Source organism: Phyllostomus discolor, chromosome 7 (assembly GCF_004126475.2).
Source record: "Phyllostomus discolor isolate MPI-MPIP mPhyDis1 chromosome 7, mPhyDis1.pri.v3, whole genome shotgun sequence".
Lineage (NCBI taxonomy): Eukaryota > Metazoa > Chordata > Mammalia > Chiroptera > Phyllostomidae > Phyllostomus > Phyllostomus discolor.
In genome coordinates, this window is record NC_040909.2 from 95,628,545 (window position 1) to 95,654,941 (window position 26,397).

General features: G+C 38.6%; 1 pseudogene; it reads left to right on the top strand.

Annotated features, from left to right (window-relative positions):
- The first annotated feature begins 653 nt into the window (after window positions 1-653).
- LOC114514803 lies at window positions 654-26,175 on the top strand (annotated as a pseudogene).
- The last annotated feature ends 222 nt before the right edge of the window (window positions 26,176-26,397 follow it).

Here is a 26,397-nt window from a genome sequence, read left to right on the forward strand (position 1 = left end):
AAACAAAATGAAAGATTCAGGCATGTCACTGTTTACTAAAATCTAGAGAAATACATTATAAATGGGAGGAGATAATACGAGGACACAGTAGGCCTGTGTTAGGGGAAGGACAAAGGACTGTTACTATGTGTGACCCCGGAGCTTGACTACCTCACTACTCAGCATACTTACTGCACACTCCACAGTCCCCGGCCAATGGCATATACTTGTTGGATTTTTACTAAGTCCATGAAAGTAACTGTGATAGAATGAACAGAAGGATTTTTTTAACACTTTCCTGGAAATACCTTCTTCTCTCCCAACCCATTCTACCACTTACTATAGTACAAACGGGAGGGCTTCCATTGTCAGGTGCTGCCTTTTCTTCTTTGTCTTCAGGGTCATGCAAAAGGCCCTTTGTGAAGTCATAAGTCTATCCCTTCCTGAACTTTTTGCTCACTGAAACTAAAGCAAAATTCAGTTCATTCAAGAAATATTCATGGAGCTTACCACAAACCAAACTGGTAAGCGGACCCTCATGGAACCCAGAGACAAACACCTACAGAGTTCTAAAAGCTTGGAAAGCAGCATTTTGAGCATGTAAACAAAGTCCTAAGTGTCACAGAAGCAAGGTCCTCCTTGCTTCTTGCTTGTGGACTGTGAGGGGCTACGAGATGGCTTCCCAGGACACATGTCACATGAACAAGGCCCTGGAGGGCGACTTAGCTTGTCAGAGGCAGACGAGTGGATGCTCCATGTGGAAAGGTAGAGTGAGCAAACAAAGGGAGTATGATAAAGCACTCAGTGTTCGGGGATTAGCGAGTGCCCAGTGTCCTAAACATGGGGGATCAAGAAATGAGATGAAAAAAGGTTATTTGGGACAGATTCTGATTAATGATCATGATCATAACCATTGTTAATATTGCTTTAGCATTTATTATTCCAGATAGACAAGCATTTAGACAAGCACTGTAAACCCCATGTTCTGAGTGAAGGAACTGAGGCTTCCAGGGATAACTGACTGGCCCAAGGTAACATGGCTGTATGTACACACCGGGACTCAAGCCCACATCTGAGTTGAAAGCCCATGTGTCTTTTTTTCTTTCTTTTACGGTGGTGTTTATTTTTTTCTCTCTTTTTTTCCCACATTTTTTATTGTTGTTCAAGTACAATTGTCTCTCAGGAACATGTATAAAGGACCCATGGACAAAACCAGGTGTCTTAATCATAGTTTTCCCCCACAGATGCCTGGAGAGAGTCACCTGAGTGATTGCAAGCTCTACAGTCTTTTAATAAAACTTTCATATGATTCTAAAGAACTTCTGAGGCCAGTGTGCAGAAAAAGAAGGGAATACTGAGAAGGAAGATAAGAAGTGAGGAAGAGATCATTTCTACACTCATTCTCAGTTTAAAATAGAAGGCGACCAAGTTGTCTATTTATGGACGAGCTTGGTTTTAGGAACTACTATTTCCACATTGTTTCCAGGACAAGCATGTCTCCAAGGGTGTACAATGCCACATCAGGTGCTCTGTGCGAAACTGGAGTCCTGAGGCTGGAAGTAATAACACAAAACAAAGATTAAAAAGCCCGACAACTCTTTGCCCCTCTAGCTGGGACTATGTCATAGTCATCCTGGACAGAAAGAAGCTGCCTCATTCTGTAGAGTTCTAGAAAAAGTGTCCTATTTGTTCTCTTAATCATTTTTTCAAGGACTTCTCAAATTTTATGATCAAGATTTATACATTATGATTCCTAATGTATAAACCTCAATGACTTATCTTAAATTTATTTTCCAACAAGTTGAAGAAAGGGGCTTATGGTTGATAAAGCATTGTGTTTGGTAAACAGTCTAAGTTTAAAGAAAAGTGTTTGTAATTAGCAAAAAAATTATAATATATTTAAATACTCTAAACCAGGCTTCTTCAACCTACATTTCCTTAGTGAGCCATCTGATGACAGCCTCCACTCATGTTTCTATTTCTAAAATAGGTATTAGTAAATCTTTGGATTATCTATTATTGTTGAAATGGTCCAGAGTTTGTAACATTCATAGCTCAAACATTAACTGTGATTCAAGAAAATATGTTAATTTACAGGACATAAGTTGAGCCCAATATCAGGAGTGCTTATAGGTGGGTAGGTACTGTGTCCCCTGGGAACCCTTTCCCATGATTTTTTTCCCCTCAAAGAGAAGCCGCTCAACCACTTAGATGTTCTAAACACCCTGCTGTTCCCATGCCTTGAAACCCATTCTGGGTAATTAACTTCTTCGATTAAGTTTCTCCCAAGAGATCATGCCCTGGAACTAAATGCTTCTCCTTGTACCTTGCAGAACTGGAAACAAAAGAGAATGTCCCTCCCATAGAACCAATCAGAACAGGGATGTGCCAGGGCCTTTCCCTCCCCAGGAGGACCAAGGTCACCAACACTGAAAAGATCTCTCTTGGTTTTGAAATCTGAGCTGCCTTTCATAGTCATCTAAATATTTCTTCAGGAGGTCTCTACCTCCCCTCACTCACTTTGGGCACTGCCCTCTACCAAGACCTCCAAGCTTACAGCTGATGGGATATAGGAGGCTGGAGAAAAATCCCAGCTACCAGGTCCTCTCTGCACCTACCCTTTCAGGACCTCTCCCATCACAGCTACACTCAAGGGCTCATCCTGTGAGCACCTTCTAGTTCTTTATCTTTCTTGATCAAAAAGAAAGTTAAACCCTTAGCTGCTTTTATTATTTTACACTAATATTTTATATGTATTACTCCATGCCAGACACACTAAGTACTTTCTGCATTTTAGCTCATTAAATACAACAATATTACATATAAGTTTTATTCCTTTTGTCAGGTTAAAGAGAATGAAACCAGGTCTACAATTTTTAACTACTTGATTACACAGCTAGTAAGTGTCAGAGCTGGAAATCATACCCAGACCATCTGGGCCCAGAGTCCAAAATCATGACCAGTTACCCTTCTTTATGTTCTAGATTTCTCAAGAGGGATCTCAATACAAAAGGCTTTCCATCCCCCTCACAAGGAAGTGCATTATAAACTCTCTCCACAAGCCTGAAGGAGACAGAACGTCATTACCATAGGCTCACATCTGAGTCCCACAGAGTTGGAGAGGGGCACACTTCAAAGGCTTTATGCTTCCTACCCCTGTCTGCTTCATAGTGGTCAGAGCTGGGGTCTTGAACCTCACTCAGGTTGCCTCCATGCATTCAACCAGTGTGCATTAACCCTAAGGCATGAAATTACAAACTTTTTCCCTGAAAAAGTAATACAGTTATACTTTGGGGGCCTACATTATTAAGTATATCTTTGCCTCTGTATTTTTCAGGGGGAAAAAAAAAGCACAGCCTCTCTGCACTGCAGGTCATGCTAATTTCAGCCCTTAAAGGATTATGATATGTACCTGCTGAGCTCCAGCCCTGCAGCTCAAGTGACTCAATTACTACCTTCTCCGCTGAGTATGCCTTATTCCCCAGGGATGATCTGTCTCTCCTGAGAACTCCACATCACACGTGTTTTTTCCTAAGTCCCAGCCCCAAGTTAGCCTTTGTCTGGCTGTTGGGCATATTTGGCTGATTTTTAAATATGGGTTTCCAGAGGACAGGCTGTACATCTTGCTCAGCTCTGGAACGGAAATAGTAGCTGACATTTATGAAGTGGCTCCAGCGCGATGGACCTTCTCCTACTCAGTGCTTTAGACAGCTTATCTTACTTGATCTTCATCATAAACCTATGAAGTTACTTTCATCATTTTCTTAATTTTCCAAATGGATAACAGAAGTTTAGAAGAGCTTAGAACTTGACCCCAAGGACCCTTTGCTGGTGGCAGTGGATTCTGAGCACAGAGCTGCCCTCCTGCCTGCTGTGCGATCCCACCTGCTGCATGTAGACAGAGCTGACTTCACAGCAGTGTCTGAGGTCCTCAAAGGCAGAAAGGGCATGACAATAACTCTATCACTTAGCAGAGTGACACTAAAGCAACCCCTAGATTTGAATCAGTCTCTACTTTTTACTGTGTAACCCTAGGTGGGTCACCAAATCTCTCCATGCCTCAAGGGTTTCAGTTTGTGTAAAACTGGTATCATTATTATTACACATTAGTATTATATAATGGCCTCTAACAGCATTAGGGTGAGAATTAAATGAGTTAGAGCATGCAAAGTGCCCACAGCATGAACTAATATGGAGTAGTAAAGATTAAGTATTTTTCTTTAACTCTTATTCAGTTCCCCAAATATTACTCAAGTTGTCTAAATTTCTATGCATCAGATATGTATTTGTCTGTGTGTATGAAATTAGTTAAAGTGCTTTTGATGGCATAGAAGAACATACAAAATCATCCACAAATGATTCAATGAGAATTATTACACCAAGTTTTTATAGTTAATTTTATGGTTTCAAATTAAATTCTAGTTAAGATAATATGCATTTTCAGAAGTCAGGTTAGACCAAGCTGCTCACATTCCTGATGGGCAAGAGTTCCCGTGACTTCCGTTTGTCCTCAGGATTATAAGGAAGTGGGTGGATTGAAAAAATGGCGACATCCTCTTTTAGTCCCTTTCTACTCTTCAGTTTTGCCTCCCTTCACTCTTTCCACTCATTGGTGACTTCCCCTCCCTACCGCATGAAATCAATGTTTTCTCTCTGGTGTTTTTTCCCTTATTCACTGTCCAACTTCTGGCCCCAAGAATGCCTCCCTCAATCAATTAGAAAGCTTTGGGAGGCCGTCAGTTACACTTTATTGATTTAATCATTCACTTCCAATGTGTAAGCTCATACAAACTTTCAATATCAACTAGTAAAATAAAGGCTCTTTTTCTTGTAAAGAGAAATTCAAAAACAAACAGAAAAATCACACCAGTGATAGAGAAAGCACAATTAGAATTTTTCCTAGAAAAAATAAGGTCATCAAAGGACTCCTCCCTCCCTCTCCAAGAAGTGCCAGGCCACAATGGTTGAATGGAATTCTACCAATTCTTCAAAGACCACATGACTCCAATGCTTATTAAATTGTCCAAGGCTTAGACAATAAAGGAAATTTTCTAAATCCTGTCTATGAAACAAGTATAATATATGCACCTATACCTGATAAAGATAGTATGTATACACACACAAATCTACAGAACAACTTCCCTTATAAATATCACTGAAAAACTGTTCAATAACACATTAGCAAACAGGAACCAGAAAAACATTTTGAAAATTATGATAAATCAATCACGACCAAGTAAAATGTTTCCAGAAATATAGGAAATCATATTGATGTAATTCATATTGTAACTTCCAGTAAAAATGAATCATATAATTATCTCCACAAATGCTAAAAGATCTTTAACAAAATGCAATACTCATTTTAAAAATGTGTGTGTGTGTGTGTATAGTGAGAATACTGCAGATTTGCTGGACGTCCCCACACTGAGTCCGGAAGAAGGCGAGCGTGCCCTGCACCACTACAGATCTGCAGCTGCAGGGTAGCCATGAGCCATGGCTGTCTGAAAAGCAAAAACAATGAAAAGCATAAAAATCGCGGGGGAGTAAAACTGTCTCTATTTTGTAGATGTCCTTAAAACCTTAAAACCGAGGCAATCAATGATAAAAACTAACACAAACATTAAAGGAATTAAAATAATCTTAGCAGGATATCAAATTAGCACACAAATGAGCCTTGTTGTGCTGGCCAGGCTGGCTCACTTGGTTGGAGCATTGCTTGGTAACCAAAGGGATGCGGGTTTGATTACTGGTCAGGGTGCATGCCTAGGTTGCAGGTTCAATCCCCAATCTAGGTGCATACAATCCCCAATGCTTCCCTCACACACCAATGCTTCTCTCTTTCCCTTCTTCTCTCTGAAAGCAATGAAAAAAAATATGCTTAAGTGAAAAAAAAGAGCCTTCATAAATGTAAAATGATATGAGTTAGAAAATTTACTGAAAAATAAAAACCTGCAAGTAGTAGAAAAACACTTAAAAATAAACTTTAAAGAACAAAAAGAAAACTTTAAAAATCTCCTCAAGCTGAGAGAGACAGATGAGAGACAGACAGACAGACAGAGAGCAAATAGAAAGGCATGACCTCTCCGTGGACACAGCAATATAGCATGGTAAACATACGTCAGTTCTCCCCAGTTCAGTACTCTAATTTGGTACAATCCTAAGAAAGTTACCAAGTTTTTTGGGGGGGGAGCTACATAAGTGCATCCCAAAGCACATATGAAAAATTCCAAAAGGGTCTAGAAATTTTTGAAGTGCAATAATAATAATAGGGGATTACAATGATCAGATTTTAAAATTCTAAAGATCAAGTGATTCAAAATGGTGGCAGAGTAGTTGGAAGCTATACTCATCTCCCAGAACTGACTTGGAATTACAACTCAATTATAGAACAATCAGCCTGAATAGCCGAATAGCCAGCTGAAGACTAGCTGAAGAGAAGCCTTATAACCAAGGACTGGTTTACAGAAGAAGCCATATAGAAAACGGTAGGAAGGGCAGAGACGTGAAAAGGGTCAGCCCACTCCCACAGGCGGCAGCTGTTTCCCAAGGGATTTCTCAGCTATGGCAGGTTCTGCCTGGGAAGAGTGGGGTCTGCACCCCAAGCAGCACTCCCCAGCCCAGAGCACCAGAGCCAGATAGAGGAACCCACATAACAGCTGGCTGTGAAAAGCACCCTGGTCTCTATCAGCCAGAGAGAGACAGTTAGAGACAGAGGCACCCTTTTCAAGGGCCATATGATTTCACTCATATGTGGAATCCAATGAACAAAATAAACTAACAAGCAAAATAGAGACAGACTCATACATAGGGAGCAAGCTGAAAGCCGTGGGAGGTGTTAGTGTGTGGGGGAAGGAGAATATTGAGCAAAAAATTTAAAAAGAGAGAATTCATGAACATGGACAACAGTATGATAATAGAGGGGTGTAGCAGGGAGGGGAAGGCATAAGGATATAAATGGTGAGGGACATAGACTTGACTTGGAGTGTTGAATAGAATACAGTGTACAGATGATGTGGTATAGAATTATGCACCTGAAACTTATAGAATTTTGTTAACCACTGTCACCCCAATAAATTCAATAAAAAAGAAAAAAGAAAAATAATAATCAATTTAAAATAAAATAATAAAATATAGAAATAAAAATAAAACTATAAAGATCAATAACTAAAACAGCATAGTTCAGCTACCTACATAGATAAACCAATGAAAAAGGAAATTTACAAATTTAAACTGGAACATCTTCAACATAAAACAAGAAATAACTAAAAAAAATAAATGTAGCAGATCTGAACAACACAGAAGTCAGATTGCAAGGGCTCCCATGGGCTGTTTTTACTAATGATTTGAGCATAATAAAGAATAATGATTTTACTGTATAACTCTATAAGGATACTAAAAGGACAAAGAGGAGCTTAAGAAAAGATCTTTACACCAGAATTCCAACTGATGAACTCAGAAGAATGACAGAAAAAGAAAGCTTTCTTTTTCTACTCATATATAGTAATTTATTTAAGCAAGACTCTTGAGTGGGTGCTAAAGCCGTTATGTAAAATACAATGGAGGAACATGATATCCACATGTTCTCAATGTATTACCTCACACTCTAACCATTACATAGGAAAAAAGTACTTTCACATTGCAGATCTCTGATAAATGCCACTTGAGCCAAGTGATCAAACTTAGACTTACCAGCAACTAGGTGACCATTTCCCAGTTTACCTCAGACATGCTCAGCGTTCACTTGATATCTTAGAATAATTAGTAATGATACCACTTTTCCCTCTCAAAAGTGTTCTCATTTAAATTATAAATTACATGGTCACTCTTCTGTTAATATGCCTCCTCATGTGATGCAATCAGGATTATACAAGATCACTCACACAGTATTCATGCCAAAAAATTTTAACCCTTATTTAAGAGAAAACAACCAGAAAAACACAAATATGGGAAATTTTACAAGACAACTGTTTGAATTCTTTAAAAAAGTCAGTGTTATCAAAACATATCTTCGTGTGTGGTTATTATGGGTAGACAAGAGAATATTCTTATTTCTTAGAAGATAAATGCTGATATACTTAGACGGCATATCATTGGGTCTTGCTTTTATCCAGTCTACCAATCTCTATCTTTAAATTGGAGTATTTGGATAATTTATATTTAATGTAACTATCAACATTCATCATCTCGCTGTGTGCTTTCTATTTGCTGTCACTATTCTTTGTTCTGTTATTTTTCCTTCCCTCCTGGGGTTTTGAATAAATGAGTTTTTTTCACATTCCATTTTATCCTCTGTCTTTAAAATTTCTATGACTTTGTTTACTTGTTTTACTGGTTGCTTTAGGGCTTATAATATGTGTATGTAACTTATCACAAGCTACCTTCAAATATTACATCACTTAGCATACAGTGTAAACTTCCATCTCTCCTCATCCATGGTTTGTCTTATTGTAATTTATCTCACAATGCATTATTATTGTTGCTTCAAACAGTAAAGGACATTTTAAAGAGACTGACCAAAAAAGGACGAAAAAGTCTTTTGTATTACAACATTATACTATTTTTGGTGTTCTTCATTCCTTTTTAAAAATGTTACCACTTGGTATCATTTTCTTCAGTCTAGAAAACTTTAACGCTCCCTGTTATGCAATCTGTTAACAATGAATTCTCTCAGATTTAGTTTTATTGAAATAAAAATGTTTTTTGAAGGATATTTTTGAGGAATACAGAATTCCACTTTGTTTTTTTTTTTCCTTTTACCATTTTAAAAATGTTGTACCACTGTCTTCTGGTTTGAAATTTTCTGATAAGTATGCAATTAATTCTATTTTTGTTTTTATACACTGTGGCTCTTGGGCAACTGTCCCTTCAAGGGACCTTTGTCAATGTCAACAAGCAAAATTTTGTCTCTTGGAGGTGTTGTGACTGCCATCTAGTGGGCAGAGGTGAAGGATGCTGCTACACCTCCTTCAGTGAACAGGGCAGTTCCCACAGCAAAGGATTTTCCAGCCCAGGTGTTCAGTCGTGCTGGGGTTGAGAAACCATGCTCTGTGTAAAGTGTGTCTATATTAATCAGGCTTATTTTAATATTATTCTTTACTATTGATTATCAGCTATTCCATCATGATGGGGTTTAGTGTGTTTCTGTGAATACGTGGGTACATAACTATATGTGTATATGTTCTGCTGGGATTTTTTTGAGCTTTTTGAATTTGAGTTTAGGATTTTCATAAAATTTTGAAAAAATTTGGCCATTAAACCTTCAAATATTTTTTCTGCCCCTCTTCTTTTTTCTGTTCTGGGACTCCATTTGAACATATGTTAGACCACAACATTATTCCACAGGCACCTGAGAATCCACATATTTTTTCCAGTCACTTTTTTATATGCTTCCTTTTAGATTCAGTTCTTTTTTAAACTTTTTATTTATTTATTTTTTAGAGAGAAGGGAAGGGAGGAAGAAAGAGATGGAGAGAAATATCAATGTGTGGTTGCCTCTCACGTGGCCCCCACTGGTGACCTGGCCTGCAACCCAGGCATGTGCCCTGACTGGGAATCAAACCAGCAACCCTTTGGTTTGCAGCCCTCACTCAATCCACTGAGCTACACCCACTGGGGCTAGATTATGTTCTTACATCTTCAAATTCACTGATCTCCTCTTCTTCGGCACAAAATCTGTTTTGATATCATTCACTGAAATATTTATTTTAAAAATTATAATTTTAGTATCTGGAAGTTCCATGTCACTCTGTTTTATATCTCCTATTTCATATTTTGTTATATGTGTCTTTTCCTTTAAATAGTTATAAGTTGTTATAATAGCCATTTTCAGGTTCCTTTTTTTCTATTTGTTTTATTTTATGTGCATTAATTTTTTTAAATATATTTTATTGATTATACTTTTACAGTTGTCTCGTTACCCCCTTCATTCCCCTCCACCCTGCACACCCTCTCCCACCCACAAGCCCCCTCCTTTAGTTCATGTCCATGTGTCATAAGTTCTTTAGCTTCTACATTTCCCATACTATTCTTACCCTCCCCCTGTCTATTTTCTACCTACCATCTATGCTCCTTATTCTCTGTAATTTTTCCCCCTCTCTCCTCCTCCCACTCCCCTGTTGCTAACCCTCCATGTGATCTCCATTTCTATGGTTCTGTTCCTGTTCTAATTGTTTGCTTAGTTTGTTTTTGTTTTTGTTTTAGGTGTGGTTGTTTAGAATTGTGATTTTGCTGTCATTTTACTTTACATGTTTTTTATCTTCTTTTTCTTAGATAAGTCCCTTTAACATTTCATAAAATAAGGGCTTGATGATGATGAACTCCCTTAACTTGACCTTATCTGAGAAGCACTTTATCTGCCCTTCCATTCTAAATGAAAGCTTCGCTGGATAGAGCAACCTTGGGTGTAGGTCTTGCCTTGCATGACTTGCAATACTTCTTTCCAACCCCTTCTTGCTTGTAAGGTCTCTTTTGAGAAATCAGCTGACAGTCTAATGAGAACTCCTTTGTAGGTAACTGTTTCCTTATCTCTTGCTGCTTCCAGGATTCTCTCCTTCATTTTTACCTTGGCTAATGTAATTATGATGTGCCTTGGTGTGTTCCTCCTTGGATCCAACTTCTTTGGGACTCTCTGAGCTTCCTGGACTTCCTAGAAGTCTATTTCCTTTGCCAGAATGGGGAAGTTCTCCTTTATTATTTGTTCAAATAAGTTTTCCACTTGCTCTTCCTCTTCCCCTTCTGGCACCCCTATAATTTGGATGTTGGAACGTTTAAAGATGTCCTGGAGGTTCCCAAGCCTCTCCTCATTTTTTTGAATTCTTGTTGCTTCATTCTTTTCTGTTTGGTTGTTTCTTTCTTCCTTCTGGTCTGCTCCATTGATTTGAGTCCCAGTTTTCTTCCCACCGCTATTGCTTGCCTATACATTTTCCTTCATTTCATTTATCATAGCCTTCATTTTTTCATCTAATTTGCAACCAATTTCAACCAATTCTGTGAGCATCCTAATCACCAGTGCTTTGAACTGTATCTGATAGGTTGGCTATGTCTTGGTCACTTAGTTGTATTTGCTGTGGAGTTTTGATCTGTTCTTTGGTTTCAGCCATTTTCTATTTTTTGTCTTGTTGCACCTGTTATATGTGAGAGGCAGAGCCTTAGGTGTTCACCAGGGCAGGACAACCCAGTTGCTGGGTTGTGACATTGCAGGTGGGGGCGAGGTCTGAGAGGGAACAATAGCACTTGCTCCCCTCTCTGTCAGATTACAGTCCCTTCCGCCACTTCCCCCAAGCAAACTGGGCCTTTCTGGTGCTAAGTCCCATATGGGTGGGCTTGTGTACTTTCTAGGATCCCATGGGCCTCTCCAACTCACTCTCCTGTGAGGCTGGGAGTCTCTCCCGGCACCTCAATCCCCACAGGTGTTCTCAATCAGTGTCCCAAGGCTCTATTTCTTGGTGCTGGGACCCTGGGTGGTACAGTCTGTCTCACTGCCCAATTTCGCCTCATGTATCTGCACTCGAATGTGACCTGGACAGGCAGGCACCTTGCGTGCAGTGCCTTGCTTCACAATTGCCGCCTGCCTGGGTCTGCCAGTTGCCACACCACACCCGGGATCTGCCAGCCGCCACCTGTGCACCCAGGGTCTGCCAGCTACAGTTTTGTGCACCCGGGATGCCTTATGCACCTGGTCCCACCCCTCTTTGTGCCACAACCCCTCTCCGCCCCGCTGCCCAACTCTGCCCCTCCTACTGGTCTGGATGAACATGTCTATTTTAACTCCTTGGTTGTCCAACTTCCATACAGTTCAATTTTCTGTCAGATCTGGTTGTTATTTTGTTTCTAAATTGTTGTTGTCCTTATTTTGGTTGTGTGAGGAGACACAGTGTCTGCCTACACCTCCATCTTGGCTGGAAGTCCATTTTCAGGTTCTTATTTGCTAGTTCGATCATTTACTCACTTCTGGATCTGTTTCTACTGACTGATTTTTCTCCTGGTTACAGGCCATGTTTTTCTATTTCTTGACATCTCTAGTAATTTCATTGGATTCTGGACATTGTAAATGTTATGTTGTAGAGTTTCTGAATTTTGTTGTATCCCTTAATTTTAGTCGCTCTGTATATAGAAAGCATCCGAGACTTAACTGTTATTTCCCTTGTGAAATAACACCACCGGCCTGCCATGAACAATACGAGAAGATATCTTACATCTACTTTGTACATGGGAAGGGAGAATGGAGGGGTGTGTAAGATAGAGTACTCATTGTGCTTCTTCTCACTGTTCATCTTTGATGATATCTATGGACTTGTCTGAAATGGAGGAACAGAAAAGTGAGATGTTAGCTAGCAGTGGAGAAAAGTGGGGTGAACAGGTTATTTTTAATAGTGAAAGTGGTCCAGGAGGACAGAAAAAAAATTGATGATGCAAGAGAAAGAGGGAAGAATTACTGGAGCAAAGTCCCTGAATAGGAAAGGGCTAAAATCATGTCTCCAATTGGGAGGACTAGGATTAGATAAAACATGGATATTTCACCTCTAGCACCAGCCCATCAGTCTAGAAGGAATTCAACTAGGTAGCTGTGCTGCTGGGATAATCATAAACAATGTATAGTATAATCATGGTTAATTTTTTATAAATCATATACCAGCAATCTTTTTATCATTTTTTATCCTAATCCTAAATTTTGGAGATTCATCTGCATTGACTCAATATAGAACAGGTTTGTGCAAATTCTACTCACTGTATTGTACTGCTGTGTGTTATACTTAATATGCAAGTCCATGCATTCTCCATGGTGTAAATAGGCTTAATGTATAATATAATACCCAAGTGACAGAACAATTTGCTATATTGTAAATAACGCAGCAATGTGCACTTTTGTTCCACAACACTTTGGCAAGAGTTTCTCTCAGGTCTGTAACTAAAATCACACTGCAAGGCTATAAGATATGCACAGCTCCTACTCTATTAAATATTACCAATCTGCTACTAAAATGTAAAACAGAGCCAGTTTATACAGAAAATAATTGTGCACTGTGCAAGTTTTCTACAATAAAAAATTAAAGTTTTATACATTAATAGGATATGATATCATGTAACAATTATAAATCCTTCTAGATAATAGTTAATTAGGAGAGATGTTTATTATATAACTTGATATTTAAAAAGAAGGGAAATATCACTATAATTTATGTTGTTAAAAGATTACTTTTTAAATGTGCTTTTGCATAGAAAAATGACTGAATATAAGTAGTCAATTTTTTAATAGTATTATCCTGGATGATGAGATAATGTGTAGCAATTTTTTTTCTCATTTTTACTTTTCTATGCAATCTACATTTTCTTCACAAATGTATATTCCTGTAACTAAAATATTTGTATTATTAAAAGAATTTCACAAGAGATATTAAAACCTTTAAAAACAGAAAATATATAAACTAAGGCTAATGATCACAAAAATTTCAAAGAAAGTTCTTATTGAAGAGTGTCCTTGGTAGTCACCCATTTGCTTCCACTGCCGTAGCGCCCCCTACTGTGCTGTGTGAGTGCAGCACTGCCTGTCAACCTCAAGCTTTCGCAATATGAGAGAATATCATCCACATTATACCTAAGATTAAAAATGCAGTTTTCTATATCATTACTTAAGAATTTTAAACTACATGTTCTAGTGTCTGCTGGAGCTGTCATTATCATGTGCATAGCCTAGAAGCTGTTTTCAACTTGTGCTCCATGGGCTACAGACCGTACAGGTAGGTGTCTTTGGGGTTTCTGACGTGGGTGTGAGGGAGGCCAGATGGCTAGTGTTCCAAGTCTTCATCTCAACTCTACAAACATTTGCCTGTGTTTTATTCCAAGTATTATTTTTTAAAAAAATGAGGAATAATTAGTGTATAATAAACTCACCAATTTTTGTAAAAAAAATTCAGTTTTTCTCTTTCAGGATATAAATACCATCTACCTCAACACAGTTCTACTATATTCAGCTACTAATTCTTTCTTCAGTAAGTATCTCCCCACCATGACAAAATTCAGGTTAATAAAAATTAAGTTACCCTGTTTAACTCTTCAGCAGTTCATTAGAAAATGGAGACTGTCCAAATATAGCTGGTTCAAGTGGACTTTGTGAAAATCCTGGGTGTTAATGCCGCCCCATTCGACATTATAGTTGGCCTTCCTTCAAAATCAAAGATAGGGCTTTCATTCTCTGCTTAACAACAGAATAACAACTAAATAAGAAATGAGACCAGGAATATTTCAGGTATATTTTAGCTGTTTGAATATCTTTCTTCAGAAATATTCTATCTTTTAGTCCCCTATGGAAATGTCATAAAACTCACCATCCACACACACAGACATACAACAAGTACAAACTACTTGCATCTCAATTCTGTTTTCGATTCATAGAATTTAAACTATTTTTAAAATCATCTTTGGTTTCTTTGGCAATTTTCTCCTTTCACCTTTATTTCCCAACTTCCATAAGATAATAAAAAAAAACCTTTTTATAGAAACATTTACATACAATCTTGAAGTGCACAAGAAAGCCACAAAGTCCATTTCCATTAGTGCAAGAAACAAAGAAGGGCTTTCAACCCAGAAATGTCAGGCACCATTACTTTCTGTATGGTATGAAAATGCTACATCTGTTGATGTCAAAGATAGCAATACGTCTGTCTGCATACGAACCTTGATGATAGTGGTATGCTTCAACAGACTCCTGACAGGCCACAGACAGGCACTGTTTTCATAAATGGCCAGCATAAAAACCAGTGCAAGATGGACTCTTAGCAACAAAAATCATCTAAACTGACTTAAAATTTACAGCTGACCTTGCATTTATCACTGGAACATTTTTCAAAGAACCAGTGATAAATACAGATTATCTTAATCTTAGTAATGGCAAATTGCATCATTATGGGTTTCATTGCAGGTGTGTGTGATAAAATATACATTTTATGTATCACAATAAAAATGCCCAGATATAAGTATAAATCCTTATTGGTTATCATAACAGGAATTCTCTTTATAAAGATAAAACTATATAAATGTGAACCAACAAAAAATACACACTAAAAAATTTAAACGTCATATTTTAAGTTCCCTTTCAAACAGCCTGTTTGTAATTTCAGCTTCTGCCTAAAATGTCTGCTACATATGCAGCATGTTAGTTACATCTCAGTGAAGGACAAACATAAATAAGGTTTTTTTTAAATCCCCACTCAAGGATATGTTTATTGATTTGAGAGACAGAAATATAGATGTGAGAGAGAAACATCAATCAGTTGCCTCTTGTACTTGACCAGACTGGGGATCAAACCCGCAACCTAGATATGTGTCCTAACTGGGAATTGAACCTGCAACCTTTTGGTGTATGGGATGATGCTCCAACCAACTGAGCCACACAGCCAGGGCCATAAATAAGTTTTTTGAAGCACCTTAGTAAACACAAATAAACAATTTAAGTACTGAAAACCTAAGAAGAGAAACTTACTTTTGGGTTTTCCATATTTCTAAATGAGTTGGAAAATATTGCCCAGTCTCTGATGAGAAATAAAATGAAATCTTATCTCAAGGTTCCAGATCTTAGGCCTTGAGCATTCCTAATCTCAGCCAGCAAGACAGTGCCAGCTCTGACTACCTGAGAGAATATGGATAGGATTGTGTCTAAAGGGCAGCTGGAACCAGGAGGTAGTTCAAGTTCAAGTTCAGGACTTGGACTCTGCTTTTTTTCTGCTGATAATTCATTATCTCTTATGCGGTCCTAGCTGACCCATGGGTACACTGGTTTCATAACCACTGTTCTACTATTAGATTCAATTTAAAAATGGGGGAATATTCTGATTTGGGCTAGTTTGGGTCATATATGACTATTTTGAAACTGATGCCTGCAGCTGTGAGATTAGGTATCATGGCTGTCCTAGCTTGGAACAGTTGCCCACTCTTCACCCAGTCACTGGTTGGGAAGAAAACATTCTGTGAAAAAGAGGGTGGCATCCACTAAATCCTGTAGTAAGGAACTGAGAAGAAGACACTTTCCTGAGAGAGTAAGGGGGGTGCTGACAAACCAAACATTTCAATTGACAAACACCTTCCTACCAACTTCAACTCGTCAAAATAAATGTCCATACAATATGCTGAATTATAGCTCCTAATTAGTCAAGTTTTTACAAAAGTAATGAAATTTAAAAATATCTAGAATTCATTGAACACACATTTATCTTGCCTAGGCAACTCACAAGACTAGTTTTCACAGAGCCCAATTTAGACTGAGTCAGATCATAATTATCCGGTCTAGAAAAATATAAATCTCCCATCTTCCCTGCTCCTTAATCTTATTTACTTCAATTTTCTTCTTTATCAATCTATTTCAACAAATCTCATTCCCACAGTTACCTTGAAAATGTAAAAATCGTAGATGCATCAGATACTCTATATGATATTTCATAGACATTACTAATAAATGTGTTTATTTTGAAAAGACTAAACTGCCTATGATTTCAGGGATGTTTACTCCAATTAGTTGCAAACACGTTTAGTGAATGTAATTGCCACCGTGACCATAAGTCATATCATAAAAAGATTGTTTATATGCATGAAATTCATCGTCTTCACCTGAATTATAGATTCTTCATTTTAAATATACTCTAGACTGAAAATTCTTGCAAAATACTTGTGACCAAAAAGTCAATAGGTCCTATTATTTTGCAAAAGAGGAAGATGGTGAGAGAAAAATAAGTATGCTTAGAAAAAAAAATATGGTATCGATGAACACTGCTAAATGAAAGGGCTAGATTCAGTTTTGTTTGGGAGCTGGAACTGTGCTCAACCAGCAGAGCTCAGAACCAGCAAGTGTTGTTTAAATACTTTCCTAAAACAAATAAGAGAGAAAACAAGAAAGCCACATTTTACTTCGCAGCTGGTTTTTTGTTTGCTTACTGTAACAAGGGAGTTTTTTAAATTATTGTTTTGAATAGCAAGTGCTCATTTGCTCACATCTCTAATCTTAATTTTCTGATTTTCTCAGAGATGAACAGAGCTAGTTTGGAACATCTGTGAACACAGAGGGAGTAGTAACCTCACTTGCAACATCATGGGCCAACTTTCCTCCCATTACAATTCTATCTCAGAATCAAGGTCATACAGGAAACCCAGCAGGTGTGACTCTTCCTCAGTGATCACCTCACTTTGTGTTTATATTTTTATGCTCTCCTGAACACTGTATAATTAGCTTCCCTAATGGTTCTAAAACTGCTATGTAAATATATTTAATTAGCTTCTATCCATGTTGATAGAAAGGAAATATGATTACTATCAGATTTTGCTCCTAAGAAATGCACCAATTGGTACATTTACAGGTCATTGGTAAAAATGTCAGCCTACTGCATTGCAGATTCTAAGCCAGCTTTGACCATTCCCTCCAATGATGAAGTGGCAGCCAGCTGCAGCAGGCATTCCTGAGAAGTTCAGAGGCATTTTTTTACGCTGTGTAAAGACCATGACACAATGTGACCATGGCTCTAACATTTTACGCTACTGATGAAAGTAGAACCAGGTGGGTGAGATCAAACCAAACCTGTGCTTCACCCAGCAATTATTTATTAACTTCTGTATGATTCAAAGTGAAGGGCCAAAGTCCTTGCAGGGACTTAGATGGTACCCCAGGATCTTTCCTCCGCCTCACTGTGCTCTAGCTATAATGATGTCCTTCCTATTTTTCAGACACACCTTGTTAGAATCCTGGCATACAGGGTTCCTTCCACTTGAAAGTATCTCCAGCTATCCAAATGGCTTGTCATTTTCTTCCTCCCTTTTGATCTTTTCTCAAGTAGAACTTCAGAGAAGTCTTCCCTGGCCACATTTTCAAAGTTGCAGCACTCAAATGCATTTCCTAATTCTTTTCTACACTTTATTTTCTTCTCAACACTCCTCAGTCATTCTCTTACATAGTGTATATTTACCCATTATGGTCTGTCTCTATCATCAGACAATAAGCTTTAGGCCACTGGAGATTTTGGTTTGCTTTGTTCACTATCAGCTTCAAAGAGAATGTCTTGCAGATAATAGTCACTCAATAAATATTTTAGTTAATCAATTAATTAATTACTTTTTTGCAAAACAACTCTATAAGATATTATTTCTTCATACCAATAAATAAAAGGGGCCCAGAGATTAATCTAACGTTCCAGAATATACAAATGTCAAAGTTTCCCACCTCCACCCAGGCTGCTAGTCTGGGAATCCATTCCTCTCTGCCATGGATACCTGAGAAGTATAGTCCAGAGTCAAGAGGCAGTAGAGTTAAGACAGATATTGGAAATAGATATTGGGAGCAGCACCCATGTCCCAAGGAATAGGTGGCCCCAGGGAGGGGGCAGGTACACATCGTGTGATAAAGTGATAAAATGAACGAGTGAGACTCCTGCACTTAGATTCAGGTCCTGTGCTTATTAGGAAGTAGCTAAAAAATGTTGCAGGTTGCTATCTTACAAATTATAAATATTTTTAAAATTATAAATATGCCTTCCTCTAATTGATTAGATATTATCTACATACAGTCTAGGATTACTCTCATGGAAAAGAAAGTGCTTTGCCTCCCATCTATCTTGTGGAGTATGAACTCACTGTGGTATGAAATGAATGCTCTTTGAGTGACATACTGGTTGGATTAGCATTCTTATGACTGCTGGCACATAACTCCTCTTGGAATTTTATGCCAATTGAATAGTTCCATGTGGAAGGATGAGGGAGACAGAAATCTGAAATGAATAAAATATTAATCTCACACATATGGCAAGTTTTGAAATTTAATCTTGTTTTCTACACAACAGATTCATGTAGACACAAATCAGGTTTTAATAACATTCTTGTTGTGTATCTAATGCACTCCACTCAAACAGGTAGACCAAAGTTTTTAGTAATGCAAGCTTACTTGATTTAACAAAACCAGCTTGCTTTTTCTAGTGCCTAAGTTCTTCCCCCTGGTTTATACTTTCCTGGCTTTATGTGTCAAGACTCTTTTACTTGAAAATTGCAAGAGATCCAATCAAAGCAGCTTGAGCAGAAAAGGGACTTATTAGCAGACGAGCAGTAATAAAAAAGACCGAAATACGGCTAGGCCTTAGGGGGCAACTGAAAAGAGAAATGTGCGCTTTCCAAAGCTATCTCCTGTCTGTGCTTCTTTCTACCTGAAGACATTCTTCTCTCTGACCAGCTCCTTCCATATATTGAAAATACAGCCACCAGCTGCTTCTATGCCTGATATCTCACAGCTTTGCCACCATCTGGGGACTCTATCTCTTCCTCAGTTTACATCTGCAAAACTTCCAGGGAAGAATTCTGATTGGGCTGGTTTGGAAGCCCACTCCTGGAACTCAGTAATCTGTGGACAGGCTGGAGTCCATAAGAAAATGGCCCCGTTGTTCAGACTCCACAACTGAGGGACTGAGGAGCATAAAGGAGCCTTTCCTAGAGGAAGCGGTGGTGCCATTTCCACTGGGAGAAGGAGAGGAGACACAGGAGCTCACCGGTTGCCAAAAAAATTGATGTTGGCCACACAGGCCTGTCTTTCCAACTGTCATCATGTACTGTGTGCTCTCTCCTGTTAAACTATCCCCCCAAATACCCTACAGTCCACCAGTACATTTCCATGAAGGTAATAGAAAAACGGTTGTTCAGTGCCCAACACATAGCCCATTGCCATTGATAAACTGAGTTACTGTAAAGATTTGTAACAACTGCTGTTTAAATATGTCACTTTTACTCAAGCCCATTTAGTCCATTTTGCTGACCCTTAGCACAAGTTAACTATAATGTAGTATTCATATCGGAGCTTCTTAACGAAACAAGTCTGTTTCATAGTTATTTTACTGAAATCTTCATATATGTATACTCATTTGTATTCTGCACTCTTCTGTATACATTAAAACTGACCCAACAAGTCTCTTAATGTCTCACAGTGCAGCATGCCAGTAGCTTTGGGTTGTGCATTCATTCCTCTGGTGGATTTGCCATCGGCTGCCAGTCGCCAGCTCTGAGTTTAATAATGATTACACCTCTGGCACGTCCTAAACCTGTAAAGACTGGCCCTTGCCTTAGCATCATCTTCCTTTATGACTTATGTGGACAGCATTTAACACAGGAAAATGAAAAAGTATGCAAAGTTGTATCTATTTCTTACCCTAAATAAATACTAAAGGAAACTACATGTACACACACACACACCCCTCCCTCTCTGTGCTTCACAATAACTACATTAAGAAATTTCAGATTAGCTTGGAAGAAAATCGCTATTTCTTAACAGAAGCTTTAAGAACTTTTCTTGGATTTAAAAAAAGTCTGTGAACATTGTCAGCTTCTGATAAAGCTGGTGTTGATTCTATTCAGTAATGTGATTCACCTTATCCCAGTACATATGAGAAAAATCAGAGTCCAACAATAGCCACAGATTTATAGAGGATGGTGTAACGGACCAGCTGAAAAATTGCACTTTCTGTGGTACAAATGACTACTCTTCAAAATACAGTAACTTTCCAAATAATAGCTACAGAACAAAGCAAAGAAAATTCCATCTGTTAATCAATACCCAAAGAATGCATTCCATTTCCATCTCAACCAGAGAAACCCCTCCATTAAAAAAACAGACATGGTCAGAGTCAGTGGCGAACCCATCCTTTTTCACCAGCATTCATTATTTGTCATTCATTAACCTCCAGATGTGACACACTTGCTACAAATCGTACAAAAGAAAGCCTGACAGTTCCCACACCATAGACTTATAATCAAAAAGAAATGGTGAGGAGATATTCAGTAAGACAAAAAAAAATGGTACAGATATGGCACAGGGAAAATAGAAATTCAAAAAGGAAATCTAAGCCATGGAGGGAAGGAACATTAAAATTTGAATTCCTTTTTGGGGTTAAATTCACCATCAAATATTAGAAAACATCTCAAATGCTTTGGGACACATAATATTCTAGTGGATCAGAAGGAAAGTGGGAAAAATAAAAGGAACTACATATAAATACGTTCAGGTCAAAGGCAATGGTTTATTCCTCTTTTTGTTCTTCACCATCCCTAACAAAAGAGTAGGAACACAAAACACATAGCAGGTTCGCAGTAATATTAAATAAAAGAATTAATGAAATCATTTCTTAATGCAGTGTGGCTTAAAGACTTACGAAGCACACTGTGCTAGCGTCATGGTCTGCACACAAGGGTTTGGAGTCAAGTTCATCAGTGCTGAGTAATAGTACTCTCAAGAGGCAAATGACCTATGGGTAAAACTAAAAGAAAACATAGGAAACAAATTCTTGACATTGGTCTTGGCAATGGTTTCTTGGATAAAACACCAAAATCACAGGCAACAAAGGCTGAAATAAGCAAGTAAGACTACCTCAAACTAAAGAGCTTCTGCACAGCAAAGGGAGGAATCACTAAATTGAAAAAGTAACCCATATAGAATGGAAAAAAATATTTTCAAACCATATGTCAAATGACTTAATATTCAAAATATATTTTTAAAATTCATGCAAATCAATTATTTGCAAAAAATCAAATAATTCCATTTAAATATGAACAAAGGAACTGAATAAACATTTCTCAAAGAGAACATAAAAATGGCCAAGAGGTACCTGGAAAGATGCTTAGGATCATTAATCATCAGCAAATAAAAACCACAGTGAGATATTACCTCACACTTGTTAGGATGGCTATTATCAAAAATATAAAATATAATTGCTGGAGAGAATGTGGAGAAAATGGAACCTTTATACAGTATACATGGAAATGTTAATTGGTACAGCCATTATAGTGATTCCTAAATATATTAAAAATTAGGACTTCTGGCCAACATGGAGGCATAGATAGATACACATTGCCTCCTCACACAACTAGAAGAAAGAAAACAACATATTTAAAAAAAAAAAAACAAAAAAAAACAACCAGAACTGACAGAAAATTGAACTGTATGGAAGTCCAACAACCTAAGAGTTAAAGAAGAAACATTCATCCAGACCAGCAGGAGGGGTGGAGATGGACAGTCAGGGTGGAGACAACTCCTGGCAAGATGGTGGCTGGCAGTCCCATATTTGCATGTGGATAAACTGGGAAGAACATCTGGGGAGTAAGACAGACCCCACAACCCAGAGGTCCAGTGTAAGGAAATAAAGCCTCAAAACCTCTAACTACAAAAAAACCCGTGGGGCTTACATCAGTGGGAGAAACTCCCAGACCCACTCTCCAAAGTCTGTTGGAGAGATACACATGGTCCTAGAATGAGCACAAAACCACCCACCAGGGAACCAGCACCAGGAGGTCCCAATCTGCTTGTGGGTAGTGGAGGAAGTGACTAAAAATCAGCTGAAAGCTGAGCAAGCAGCATTGTTCCCTCTCAGACCCCTCTGCCACATACAGCACCACAACAAGCAAATTGGGTTGCCAGGCCCTGGTAAATACCTAATGCTCTGCCCTTTACTATGTAACAGGTGTGCCAAGACAGGAAAACATAGCCCAAACGAAAGAACAGATCAAAGCTCAGAAAAAAAATGCAACTAAGTGATGAAGAGATAGACAACCTATCAGATGCAGAGTTTAAAACACTGATACTAGCCCTGGCTGGCATAGCTCAGTGGATTGAGCGCAGGCTGGGAACCAAAGTGTCCCAGGTTTGATTCCCAGCCAGGGTACATTCCTGGGTTGCAGGCCATAACCCCCAGCAACCGCACATTGATGTTTCTCTCTATCTCTCTCTCTATCTCTATCTCCCTCCCTTCCCTCCCTAAAAAAAATAAATAAATAAAATCTTTAAAAAAAAAACACTGATACTAGGATGTTCATAGAAATAGTTGAGTATAATGGCAAAAATACAGGAAAAAGTGAAGGCTATAAAAAGTTAAATAAAGGAAAATACACAGGGAACCAACAGTGATGGGAAGGAAACTGGGACTCAAATCAATGGTTTGGAGCAGAAGGAAGAAATAAACATTCAACCAAAACACAATGAAGAAACAAGAATTCAAAAAACATTAGAAGAGGCTTAGGAACCTCTGAGACAATTTTAAACATTCTAACATCTGAATCACAGGGGTGCCAAAAGGAGAAGAGGAAGACCATGAAATGGGAAACTTATTTGAAAAAAACAGTAAGGGAGAAATTCTCCAATCTGGCAAAGGAAACAGACTTCCAGAAAGCCCAGGAAGCCCAGAGAGTCCCAAAGAATCTGTACCCAAGGAAGCACACACCAAGGCACATCATAATTACATTACCTGAGATTAAAGATAAGGAGAGAATCTTAAAAGCAGCAAGAGAAAAGGAGACAGTTACCTACAAAGGAGTTTCCATAAGACTGTCAGCTGATTTCTCAAAAGAAACCTTACAGACAAGAAGGTGCTGGAAAGAAGTATTCAAAATCATAAAAGGAAAGGACCTACATCCAAGATTAGTTTATCCAGCAAAGCTATCATTTAGAATGGAAGGGCAGATACAGTGTTTCCCAGATAAGGTAAAGTTAAAGGAGTTCATCATCATCAAGCCCTTATTATATGAAATGTTAAAGGGACTTATATAAGAAAAAGAAGATCAAAACTATGAACAGTAAAATAATAACAAACTCACAACTATCAACAAAAACAAAAACTGAAGCAAACAACTAGAACAGGAACAGAATCACAGAAATGGAGATCACATGGAGGGTTATCAGTGGGGAAGAGGAAGGGAAGATGGGGGAAAAGGAATGAGGAATAAGAAGCATAATTGGTAGGCACAAAATAGACAATGTGAAGGGGTTAAGACTAGTACAGGAAATGGAGAAGCCAAAGAACTTATATGTACAACCCACGGACATGATCTACTGGTGCGGGGGCAGGTAGTGGAATGTGAGACGTAGGGGTGCTGGGCAGAGGGGATAAAGGGGAGGAAAAAAACAAGACAACTGTAATAGCAGAGTCAATAAAACATACTTAAAAAAGAAATAAAGAAAATTAAGCTCTAGAACCTTTAGAAAACTAAAAGTTAAGAGAAACTTAGACACAGAGACTCACTGGGTTAACTTTGGTAAAACCCACACATTTTTTCATAGAAATAAAATTATTAAAGTGGAAGCAAATTTGAATTGAAATAGTGCACCAAGAACCAAATAAACATTGCAGAACTAAGAAGGCAAACATTTCCCTAAAGGAAATGGAGTTGCAAATCACTGCTTTAATGAAACATGAAGAGATGATGTTTGGAAATATATCAAAGGAGCTTTTTTGTTTAAAAAAAATTAAGACTGTTTAGTAAAATAGAAATATCAATCTACTGGAAAGACATATTCCCTGAATAACTAAAATATGTTTTATATAGCAATCAAGTGTTGATTAGACTTAAGGAGGAAGAAATGAACATGTGAAATACCAATCTGAATTAAGTGTTTTAAAAATTAAGTTTCAAGGGATCTGAGAGTGTTCACTCACCTCATGCACTGGGCTTTTTAAAAGAAAATATAATCAGTTTCTCCCAGTCTCCAGTTTTTCTGTGCTGGGGTACCACTGCCTCTGCAGTCTATATGAGGAGGAGGAAGAGAAGGAAGAGGAGTAAGACAGGGAGGAGGAGGAGGAAGGAGAGGGGGAGGAGGAAGAGCTGCAGGTGCTGCTGGAGGTGGGAATCTGGGTGAGGAGGTGGACACTGGGCCCTCTTGGACAATTACATGAATCTGGAATAGGTGGCCAATTACTGTAAAAACAGCCAGATCCAGTCAGCAGATAAGCAGCGAGCCCTGGAAGGAACCTAAAGCCTACACCACCCAGTCCTTAGCAAGCGTTACCTACCTGATTTTGGCCTTGGCCAAAAATGTACTACGAATGCTAGGTATCCGGGCATCCTAGCTACAAAGGATGGAATCATCACCATATGTCACAAACTGTTGATATTCATAAATAGAAAGTTGCAGAAGAGAAATTGACATTTTGACTACCAATAAAAACACTTCAAGGACAAGTACAATTATTGCTCCAGGGGGCCTTGAATGATGGGGTCGTTATATTAGAAAACCTATTGACTACACAATTCTAGATGATTTTGGACATGGAGTAAACATGAGCACCCAGAATATGAAGATTGGTGGGCTGCTGCACAGACCTCCAACTCAGAAACCCTCCCATTTCCCCATGTCAGGAAAAGGGACACTTGGGTGGCACACTCCCTGTCACACACTGAAGCCAGTTCATCCTCCACGGCTACCAAATGGTTAGTACCTAACCCAACGAGTAATATGGTTCCCTCAAAGAGGCCTGTGAGGGCAGCTTCTGTGAATCAGATAAATCCAACTTATGTTACTGTAGACAGAGCACTAGGAAGTCTCCCCCATTTGCCCACTTGGTAGCAGGGGGAGGTTCTTACACTGAGCACTGCCAAAATTTAGAAATATAAATGCGTAAGAGCCAAATGGGCATAAACGCTAGAAAAATGAATGGATAGTGCCCCCAGGGTGGCAAAATCTAGAAATATAATCGGATTAGGGAAAAAGCCCTCCCCTCCCTAACCCTATAAATGCAGGCTTGAGCAGGAAGACGAGATGGTGTTTGAGACAAGAGTGCACCATTCTCCCAGGTTGTGAGGCACCTGAACTTTCCTTGTGCATAAGCACCTTCCTCAGGAGATGGCTTTTGAGGCAGCAGGCAGCCGAACCTCTCTTTTTTCACTCAGTTACCCTTACAGCAGTGGAAGTAGTGGAGGAAGCCACCCAAGTAGTCAGAGCAATAGTCAGAAAACAGTGAAGTAGGAGTGTAGGAGTTTCCATTGCTATCCCTCTCCTCCCAGTATCCTTCCAGGTCATCCTTCAGTTCTACCACATTAATAGACCTACCTCTGGCCATACTCACCCAACAGTAGTGGGCACATTGCCCTATAGATGCCCTCCTTTCATAACTTCACAAACAAGCCTTCATAATCAGATGAATGGAGAACATTTTTATAGGCAGAATCCAGTATCTCTTGCTCTTCCTCCTCCCTCCATTTTACAGGTAACTTCTCAGTTACCATGAATAAGATTTGTGGCCAGAGTCCAAGAAAAGATTTCAGATACACCACAACCACCACCACCACCACCTGTGAAGGACCCAGTTTTTGATGAATCCCCCCTGCCGCATTCCCTCCCCCAGAAGATTTCAAAGAGGAGGAGGCAGACATGGTTGAGTATAGTGATCCTTATGCTAAGAGGACCTGCCATGGTGAAAGTGAAACCCTGTGAGTTGCTTTCTAAGTTATAACATAGAAAAATGAAGTGGACAAGCATAGGATTACTTCCTAGCAAGTTAAATGTACAAATGTCAGGAATAAATGAGGATGGGAATGGAAATATAGTACATAAGTACATGCAATAAAGCCATACCAACAAAAAAATACCTTTAGGAAAATCAAATCATACAGTTATAAAATAGCATTCTACTGTTGAGA